Source organism: Triticum urartu, chromosome 2 (genome assembly GCF_003073215.2).
Source record: "Triticum urartu cultivar G1812 chromosome 2, Tu2.1, whole genome shotgun sequence".
In the NCBI taxonomy this organism is placed as follows: domain Eukaryota; kingdom Viridiplantae; phylum Streptophyta; class Magnoliopsida; order Poales; family Poaceae; genus Triticum; species Triticum urartu.
In genome coordinates this window covers 287,757,621-287,768,585 of record NC_053023.1, presented here as the reverse complement: position 1 = coordinate 287,768,585, position 10,965 = coordinate 287,757,621, and the positions used below count along the sequence as shown (strand labels likewise).

General features: G+C 39.7%; 1 long non-coding RNA gene across 9 annotated transcripts; it reads left to right on the top strand.

Annotated features, from left to right (window-relative positions):
* Positions 1–6,472: 6,472 nt before the first annotated feature.
* On the top strand, positions 6,473–10,567 carry LOC125537057. Of its 9 annotated transcripts, none has more exons than XR_007295518.1 (9): positions 6,473–6,918; positions 7,019–7,183; positions 7,583–7,633; positions 7,948–8,187; positions 8,322–8,365; positions 8,448–8,610; positions 8,940–9,178; positions 9,344–9,399; positions 9,706–10,039. It is a non-coding gene; the product is annotated as an uncharacterized LOC125537057 (long non-coding RNA). The 9 variants fall into 9 exon arrangements; XR_007295522.1 differs by adding an exon at positions 10,130–10,567 and having other exon boundaries at positions 6,474–6,918; positions 7,948–8,365; positions 8,448–8,510; positions 9,706–9,927; XR_007295521.1 differs by adding an exon at positions 10,065–10,567 and having other exon boundaries at positions 6,474–6,918; positions 7,948–8,365; positions 8,448–8,510; positions 9,706–9,927.
* The last annotated feature ends 398 nt before the right edge of the window (positions 10,568–10,965 follow it).

The window sequence follows — 10,965 nt, the reverse complement described above, 5'->3', positions numbered from 1 at the left end:
CAAGAACTTCTATCTTCGGACCCTTTCATGATTAGTAGAAACAAGAAACAAAATTCAAGAATAGTGTTCCTATGAACTACTAGGGTGCGGTGGTAAAGCGCTCACAGTAAAGCAAATATCAATATCTTACAAGTTCTTACCAAGCAGTAGGTGGTGACAAGCAACCAGCAGTGTCAAATAACTATGAAGATTAAGGAAAGCGATTGCTAGGGGAACGTACGTATACACGGTGTAGAAATATGTGGAGCTGGGTTGGCTATATATGGTAGCAAAAGATTAGAAATGATCAATTCAGAGATGCAATGTTGAGTAAACGCTCAACGACGGTACTGTGCTGGTTCTAGACTAGACCGGACTAGAGACGCGAGACTAGAAAACTAATGAGGTCACGCCATAGCACAACTAGCATCAATAAAGGATATGAAGTAGATCTGGACAGCAAAATATAAGTGAAGACCACAATAGCCGTAAAGATAATGATGTGAAACAATAGCAAACCAGGATATATCAACAACTTTCTCTCCAACTTTCCTCTGGAAAAGTTTGTGCCAATTTTTTTGATAATTTTCCAAGAATGGTATTGACTCAAGCTTTCAAACGCAAAAAGAATCACTCAATTAGGAGTTGATATGAGGAGTAAAAAAACTTTAAAACTGGCCTAAAAACTGGAATAAGCTGTGTTCGTGAACTTCGTAGGGCAAAAAGACCTATTTAGAAGCCGATTTTGTGGTTCCAAATATTGAACTAGCTTCTGCAACTATTAAGATGCGTCTCGTCGCTAGCTTTCATTTAAGTACCCGCGGAGCCAAAACAGACCTCGTATGAGGAAGTTATGCCTGTTTTACTCAACAGTGCACAAAATAGATTCCAATCCAAATTCAACTACGAGATTGAGTCTAGATAGATCCGAATATTGTTTTTTTTTCTTCTCTCTTTTTTTCTCTCTTTTTTTACTCACACTTTTTTTCTTTCTCTCTTTTTTTCTCTGACTTTTTTTTAATTTTTTCTATGTCTTTTTTTCTCTCTCCCTCTTTCCAAAACAAACTAGATAAGATGTAGATTGGATCAAGCGAAGATGGGAACGATCTCAAGTATGATTATGACAATGAACGGTGGGTAGCACATGGAGGAAATTGATGGATGGGTGGTGGACAGCGGAAGGGATAACGATGCAGTGGCGACGTGACTAATGTGAACAGAACTCGAAACTCTAAACGAACTAGACAGTAAGACCAGCAACTCGACATGATGATGCAACCGATAATTCAACTATGCAAGCAATGAAAAGAAAATAAGGCTCAGACTGGCTTGGACAAAGGGTGAATAGATCTAACTTTTTATGGCTTTTTCTTGGACAATAGGTAAGAAAATAAATCTAATCTAGGAAAAGCTGGAAATTCTCACCGAGCAACCTGAAAACTGATACCACTTGATAGAGGCGAGGGTGTCCCGATCTTTCGATGAGATGATGACTATCGATTTGGTGGAGACGACTTTGACGGTCCGACTACAAACGTGCACAACATTGCGCCTTATCAATCGCTAAACCAATCTCCTGAGGTTACTGATGATGCCGGAAGCACGGTCAGCCTGACCACGAAGGTCTATTCCTGCAAGAAATCGAAGAACGAGCAAAAATATGATAAAGCAATCTGAATATTGCGAATATATATGAAGTATTAATAACGGTGGGGATCCGTAAGCGGTCTTGGTCTAATCGTTGGACACAAACGAAGTGCACGAAGTTGCAATGGCTAACATTTAACTAAACAAATCCCAAGGAAAAAGCTACTAGATGGATCTACTTACATAGGAGCAAGGGGTGGTGGCCAAGGAGGTGGAAGGCCGTCCCAAGGCAGCCTAAAACTAACCCTAGGTCGTACAAGGCTCATGGGCCCAAGTGGAGGTGGTGCAACACCTTTGGACTTGTTGTTTGACTCTGATTCTACTGCAGTGTCAGATTGTTTCGTCGATATCTTAATGCTTTGGACGAATTTGAAGGTGATTCCAATTGGGTTCGAAAGAGCACGAAATCTACTTTCCAACAAAAAAAGAATCACCCAATTCGGAGTCCGTATGAAAAAGTTGTTGACGTTTTGAGTCAGGTATGTCCGTGTAGTCCGAATCTGAATCCAGAACGTGAGAGACTTGGACTCTATCTTCTCTTGGCCCAAAAGTGACATGAGAGGACTTTTTGAACAGAACCTAAACTTCTCCTTTTCCCTTATCTTCATATGTGGATTGTACAAATGTCCCATACACCTACAATTAGACAAAACACAAAAGTGTGTGAAGTATTTTTGTTCTGGATAACATAAATAGATTATTGAATAGTTTAAACTAGAAATCACCTGACCAATATGCATGTATGCAATATTTTTGTCATATTCAAGGTAGTCATGTCCACATCAACCTAGATCAGAAGTTCCGCCATCGCAGAGCTCCATAGCCACCGAAAACCAATCTAGACCCGTTCCGGCACCCTGCTGGAGGGGGGGAATCATCTCCGGTGGCCATCTTCATCATCCCGGCGGCCACCATGATGAGGAGGGAGTAGTCCACCCTCGGGGCTGAGGGTTTGTACCAGTAGCTATGTGTTTAATCTCTCTCTCTCTCTCGTGTTCTTGAGATGTCACGATCTTGATGTATCACGAGATTTGTTAATATAGTCGGATCATATGGTGTTTTCCCCTCTCTATCTTGTTCTGATAAATTGAGTTTTTCCCTTTGAGATTCCATTGTTATCGGATTGAATACTTTTATGTATTTTAGAACACTTGATATATGTCTTGCTATTGAATACTCGTGGTGACAATGGAGTATCGTATTGATTCACTTGATATATGTTTTGGCACTCAACTCCCGGATTCCCGAGGTGACATTGGGGAAATCTATGCATAGGGGTTGATGCACGTTCTTGTCTTTGTTTCTCCGGTAGAAATCCTAGGGCACTCTTTGTAGTTCTTTGTGTGGATTGAGTATTATGAATATGAATATGCTATGGCGTTATTCTAGTACGAACTCTAGGATAGATCGAACCGAAAAAAAACTTTGTGCTATTTTAGTACGAACTCTTGAATACATCGAGCAGAAAGAATAGCTTTGAGGTGGTATCATACCAACAAAATTCTATCTTTTGTTCTCCGCTAATAGGAACTCGGGAGTGATTCTTTGTTGCACTTTGAGGGATAATTATATGATCCAACTATGTTAGCACTGTTGAGAGATTGCACTAGTGAAAGTACGGACCCTAGGCCTCATTTTTAAGCATTGCAATACCGTTTTTGTGCCTGTTTACTATTTTCTACCTTGCTGTTTTTATTTATTCAGATTATAAAATTATATTTCTACCATCCATATTACACTTTTATCACCATCTCTTCGCCAAACTAGTGCACCTATACAATTTTCCATTCTATTGGGTGTGTTGGGGACACAAGAGATTTCTTGTATTTGGTTGCAAAGTCATTTGAGAGAGACCATCTTCATCCTACACCTCTCACGGATTGATAAACCTTAGGTCATCCACTTGAGGGAAAATTGCTACTGTCCTACAAAACTCTACGCTTGGAGGCCCAACACGTGTCTACATGAATAAAGTTGCGTAGTAGACATCAAGCTCTTTTCTGGCACCGTTGCCGGGGAGGTGAGTGCTTCATGGTATATCTTTAGATCTTGCAATTGAATCTTTTAGTTTCTTATTTTTATCACTAGCTGATTTATAAAAGAAAACTACAAAAAAATGGAATTGAGGTTACATCATATTATTCATCTTTATAATGTATTTCGTGAAAATGATGGAAAGGAAAATTGTGCTCACTTGATAGAAGAAGAATTCAATAGAATGTTTGGTATAAATGATGAGGATGATTGCAATGTTTTTAGTATGAATTCTTTGAATATCCATGATGCTAATGATATGCAAAGCCATAAGCTTGGGGATGCTATGTTTGATTAAGATGATATTTTTAGTCCCCGAAGATTTGATGTGCAAATTTGTTATAATGATTGCATGCCTCCTATTTATGATGATTATAATGATGAAAGTATATTTGGAGAGGTCTTGACTTTATTTAATGATGAATCCACTATTTTGGAGGAGGTTTCAATTGATTATGATAGCAAAGTTGCTATCTATGATGATTATGGTGGTGACATGTATGCTATAAAGAATAATGATAACCATGAAACTTGTCATCATGATTTTAATTGTCACTCTCATGATAGTTATTTTGTTGAGTTTACTCCCACTATTATTGATGAGAATAAATTTGCTTATGTGGAGAGTAACAAAATTTCTATGCTTATGCATCATGAAATGAATGATTTATGTGATAGTTATATTGTTGAATTTCTTCATGATGCTACTGAAAATTACTATGAGGGGGGAACATATGCTTCTACATATTGCAATAATATCAAGTTTCCTCTCTTTGTGTTGAAAATCTTGAAGATGCACTTGTTTTGCCTTCCTATGCTAGTTCATTCTTGCTCCCGTGAATTATTTGCTCAAAAAATCCCTATGCATAGGAAGTGGGTTAGGCTTAAATGTGCTTGCCATGTGTTTTATGATGCTCTTGTTATGTTTCAATTCTTTACTTTTATGCGAGCACCATTGAAATCATCATGCCTAGCTAAAAGGCATTAAAGAAAAGCGCTTGTTGGGAGACAACCCAACACTTTTACCTACTGTTTTTATGTGTTCACATGATTATGTGATGTATTGATCATGTTTTATTGCTTTTGTTTCAATAAATTGCCAAGTAAGACCTTTGGGATGGCTTACGGTGATAGTTGATTTGATCTTGCTGAAAAACAGAAACTTTTGCACTCACGAAAATAATTCTAGTTTTTAACTGAATAGTGCCTTTGAGTTGATTCTTTTTTAAGAAGATTAATATACAAATTTCTCAGGTTGTCCTAAAATTTCAGAATTTTTGGATTAGCATAAGTATGGTTTGAGTACAGATTACTATAGACTGTTCTGTTTTTGACAGATTCTGTTTTCAATGCATAGTTTGCTTGTTTTCTAGTTTCTATGGCTTATGTTGCTCAATGTAAATTGTAGAAATGATATGCTGCAGTAGACTTTGTGTGTAAACAATTACTAATCTTGTCTTTGACAATACCAAAAGTGAAAAGGTTTGCTCTTTATCATACTAACCTATCTCACAAAGTTCCGTTAAGTTTTGTGTGATTGAAGTTTTCAAGTTTTGAGTGAGATGTTGATATGAGGAGAATGAAGAATGACAATACCCTAATCTTGGGGATGCGCAAGGCACCCCCAAGGAAATATTCCAGGAAGATCCAAGCAACTAATCTCGGTAACCTCACTTGGAGCTATGTTTTCATTCATCACATGATATGTCTTTTTCTTGGAGCGTCAATTTATTTTGTTAGGATTTGCTTGCTGTTATTTAGAATAATGTTTTGCATCTTTAATTTAAATAAAAGTGACAATGATATCCTTTGCCATGCTTATTTTACAAGTCTACATGTTGCTGTTTGAAAACAAAAAGTTTACCATTGTGTTCTATTGACTACTTCAGTTTGTCCATCAGTTTGGGGTGACAAGTAGTACTAAAAAGCAGTTTAGTCCCCAACTTAGCCCATAAACATCTCCAAAAGTGGTTAAGAAATTTAGTATCATGATCTGAAACAATAGTATTTGGCACACCATGCAAGCGAATAATTTCACGAAAGAACAAATCAGCAACATTAACAGCATCATCGCTTTTATGACATGGTATAAAGTGTGCCATTTTCGAGAACCTATTCACGACAAAAAATATGCTATCCCTCCCCTTCTTTGTTCGAGGTAAACCTAAAACAAAGCCCATAGATATATCCTCCCAAGAAACACTAGGTACAGGCAAATGCATATATAAACCATGAGGATTGAGTAGTGACTTAGCTTTTTGACATGTAGTGCAGCGAGCAACAAAACGCTCAACATCCCGTCTCATCTTTGGCCAAAAGAAATATGTAGCAAGTATATCCTCCGTCTTCTTGATGCCAAAGTGTCCCATTAATCATCCTCTGATAGAGGCGAGGTGTCCCGATCTTTCGATGAGATGATAACTGTCAATTTGGTGGAGACGACTTTGACGATCCGACTACAAATGTGCATGACGTTGCGCCTTAGCAATCGCTAAACCAATCTCCCGAGGTTACTGACGATGTTGGAAACACGATCAGCCTGACCACGAAGGTCTATTCCTGCACTCAATCGAAGAACAAGCAAGAATATGATAATGCAATCTGAATATTGCGAATCTCTACTCCTATTGGAGCAGTTGATAGTCTCCGCCGGTCAATTTTCGTCCCACCTCCCCTAGTTTTTTTGGTACCTCCTCCCACCTCAGACTTAGCCACCATGAACCGACAAAACCTTGTGCTGATGTCCCAACCCGCACCCATGCACGTACGACCGAAAAAAGATCTACAATGGTTAACCAACGAAAAAAGACCTACGAAAACTAACCAGCCACAAAAAAACCTAAACCTATCGCCCGCACGTACAATCGACGACTCCTGCCCTAGAGCGAGGTCTCCCTTCGCCGCCGCCCTTCATCCCTTCGCCACCGCCGCTCCACCCAGAGCCGCCGTCTTCCCCGCTGTCGCCGCCCTCTTCCCTCCCACCCCGAGCCGCCGTCTTCCCCGCCCGCGCCGCTCTCTTCCCCATCGGTGCTACCCTCCACTCACCTTCTGTTCTTCAAGCGGGAACGCCCCAGATCGAGTCGAGCAAGTCAGCGGGGCAGCGGCCAGATCCGCCACGGCCACATCTCCTTGGTGTTGTTGTCCTCAATAGGCTAATGACTCGAGGCATGCTGTTAGCACAATTACAGAAGGCCATACAGTCAGCGGCAAAGTGCTCGCCATCGCTAATGATTGACTGCTGAGTATCTCCATTGGGGGGTACGTATTCCTCTCTCTCTCTCTATCATCCTCCCCTTTTCTCTTAATTTCTTTTGTGCTTCATTTTTTGATCCAGTTTTTCCATGCTTATATTCGATAGATTTAGCTACCTGCTCAAATAAGATGGTCAATAGTTGTTCCTGTGATCCATTCTATGGATGAAGAAGGAGAAGACGAAGGAACACAATAATTTCTGTGTCATATTATTTGTTTCTGATGTGGCTACTCTGGAATACAATTTATGGGCGAGAGATCAGACTTTCAGGTTGGGTGCGGTATTATATCTCATCAGATTCAGTAACCAGCGTGGAATTAATTTTAATTTTGTTCTTCATCAGATAAGTAGAGCCATGCTTTACCCCAATCTTCATTTTATGAATCTCAACTTCAAAAATCATGATAGTTGCACTGTATTTTGTTGAGTCCAACATAAAGCTGAGAGCAGAGTACCTACTTTGTCTTGGTATATCAAAATAATAAGGAATCTGTGAGATTAGGTAAGCCAAATAATTGGTACTTGCTGAGGCTACAAAATTATCTTAATTCTTCCATTTAGTAGTTCACTGAATATTAAACAATGCTGTATCTTCCACTGGGGAGTTGTTTTATGTAGCCTGAACAACAAACAGCCTATGAACTTCTAAACCAATTCTTTTTTTATTAGGACCCTGCTCTTTTAACTGAAAAACTGGGAGCACTAGCAGTTCTTCACAAGGTAATCACCTCCTATGAATGTTTGGTGGTGCTGCTCCAATTTCTATTGCATTGCTTCTGATGTATGAATGGATTATTCTCCTCATTTGCTAATTAACGCAACTGGCCTAATTCTTGAGAATAGATATTTTTGTAGTGCATAGTATGATTTTTTTAGTTACCCTCCTTATGAATAGATTTTTTGTAGTGTACAGTACAATATTTTTTCAGGGTTGCATGTTGCTTGCTACTACTACTGCTTGTACAATTGTGTTGTTTTGTAATATTTCTTAACTTATAAGAGATATGGCCACACTGAGATTTTGCTATGGGCAGGAAAGTGGATTGGACAATGCCGCTAGCTCGGATGGTGCCCCATATGGATGTCGATCATGGGCGACGTGAGGAGGGACAAGGTAGAGAAAGGGGTCTGGTTGGCGCCGCATTAGAGGTGAGAGAGGGGGCCGGGGTTGCGTCGCCGCCGAGATGCGCGAGGGGATCGGAGCTGTGCCAAGCGGATTCATCAAAGCACTTCGCTCCTGCTGCCTTTGGCTTGATGCTTAGATGGATTGATGCGTAAGTTTGAATCCTTTCATTTTTCACTTCTCTAATGGGTGGCTGATGGCCTGATGCTTTGATGGATCGATGCATGCTAGAACTGGCTGATATGTGCGTGTGTGTGCACATTTTTTTTCTTGTGATTTTTGTAGAGATTGGCTCATGCTTCTCTGCTTATGGATATCTTCTTTCTTCTGTATGTGTTTCTCACTCTGTTGCTGAATGATCTGGTGATTTTTTCTTTGTGGGCTTATCTGATGAAATTTACTGCTACTTAGATCATGCACTGACGCTGCCACCAGAAGATAGCTCATAGATGCATGTGTTTGCTTTTGAACATGGTGCGTAATCTTGTGGTTTGCCAACTGTCACCTTCAGCAATTTCAGTTCAACATGTCTTGGTTTCTGCATTCTGAGTTCAGAGTTCTACATGGTGGAATGGTTAGTATATGGGAGTTTGCATCTACAGTTGCATACTATAGTTCCATTCCGTCCTTCCTTATTCGGAGATGAACTGAACCTCTCATTTTTCATCTACTTTTGGGAGATTGTGGGGGCGGGGGGGAATCAAATGATACCACATTAGTATAGTAGAACGTACCACTTCCTCTTAAGATTTCAGAAATGACATGTCAAGGACAGGGTATAGAGCTCCGAAGAGTATTCTCCTTCTGTCATCGATTGCTAAATCAGTAATGCCCAGCGTTGTGTGCAATGGAGCCCTTACTGCTATTCACAACTGGACTCTTTATTATATTTTAATCCTTCAGATTTGTCGGGTCAGGGATCCTTCAGATTTGTCGGGTCAGGGATCCTTCAGTTTTGTTGGATCAGAAGTAAGAGCACCGGGACTTCAAGGACGATGTAGATTGTCGAAGGCTAAGTTACAGAGTGCGTGGGCAGCAGTACCAGAGCAAGAACCTCGCGCGTGACGGAGTTGCTGTGGTAAAGAAGCAAAACTCAATGACTAACTCTACAAGCTCTGGTCACTCTCTTAAACATCACTAACGTAATCATATCTCACTCCATTATGCAAATCTTATTTCTGATTTTTTTATTCCATTTCAGTTCTTGTACCTTTTTACAATGCGTTTAGTGCATATGGATGAAGTATATTGATTTATCTTCTACCTATTGTTTGCTGTGCTTTATTGGTGCTCAACGTTTTTAACAGGTTGGCATGCATATTACTAAATTTGGTCAAGCAACCCGCCAACAGATACAAAGAAGGTGAGTTTATAATGTGTAATACCCGTTTCCTTTTTCTTTTTTTCATGCAATGTGCAATACTTAAGTGGAATTCAGTTATTGATGTTTGTTTTATGTGGTTGAAAAAAGAATCTCAAATTTGGTGACCCTATGTTGCTGGTTTGGTTATGATAAATGCTTGTTGAAATGAGCCAACTGATTTTTTTCTGCTGTATGTCACCCTTGCGTGATGAAAGTTATATTGTCTAAGCGACGACTTAATTGATTATAGTTCTCTTTATCCCAGAAAGGTGCTATGCAACAATACAAAATTGCTTTTGTTTGCAGGGTTATATGTCTTCTGATCATCTTGATGGCATATATGAGGACCTGCAATACCGAACCTGGAAGTTAGTCGTTGAGGCAGTGGTCATGGTAGTGATATCTACTACCAGAACATAAACGTTCGGCCCTCCTTTTTGCCACGAAGGATTATGATCAACTGGACTTGCAGAACCAGTTAATGGCATGATGCTGGCAGTAGTAATGGAGGGTTGTGATTTCTGGATGGTAAATTCTGAATTGGAAATGATATTTTCTAATGTATTCATACAGTTAGATAATATCATATAGATTTTCTTCTCTTACCTAGAACGTCTGCCATGTAAAGCATGCTTCCCTTTGATTTGCTGTTGTGCTAGGAATAGGACGCATTGGCGTCCTCTTTTCATGAAAAACACTGACACAAAGTTTCTGGTTTCTGACGTACAAGGATTATTTACTATGAACAAATATTGCAATGTTCATTGGTAGTACTGTTTGTTGAGGCGATGCCTCTGCCACAGGTATGAAATTATCATTGGGCCTTCAACTATTTTTATTTGATGTATATGCTTCCAAAGACTACTTGTTCCAGTACTACATATTAAACAAAAACATTTTCCTTATATGCTAGAACACGGCATGGCTAATTAGTAATTGCACTACATTCCTAATAACTTCTAAACTTTTGGGAGGCATGGCAATGTTCTTTGACGTCATTGTAAGGGACGAGGACATTTTGTGAGAGAATGCCAATCTCAGCGTGTGATGATTTCTACTGAGGATGGTGGGTATGAGTCCGCTAGTGACTATGATGAGGAGACTTTGGCTCTTATTACACATGAAGAACACGGTGGAGAGGATTCTGATCATGAGACACAATACATGGCTGCTGAAGATGCTGACAGGTATGAATATTTAGTTGCTCAACGTGTTTTGAGTGTGCAGGTTACACAAGCTGAGCAAAATCAGAGGCATAATTCGTTCCATACAAAGGGAGTTGTGAAGGAACGTTTTGTTCGCGTCATCATAGATGGAGGGAGCTGCAATAACTTGGCTAGCATGGAGATGGTGGAGAAGCTATCTCTCACCACAAGACCACATTCACATCCTTACTACATCCAATGGTTCAACAATAGCGGCAAGGTTAAGGTAACATGTACTGTTCGTGTGCATTTTAGTATCTCTACATATGATGATTATGTTGATTGTGATGTGATACCTCTGCAAGCATGTTCCTTATTACTTGGTAGACCATGGCAATTTGATAAAAGATTTGTACACCAT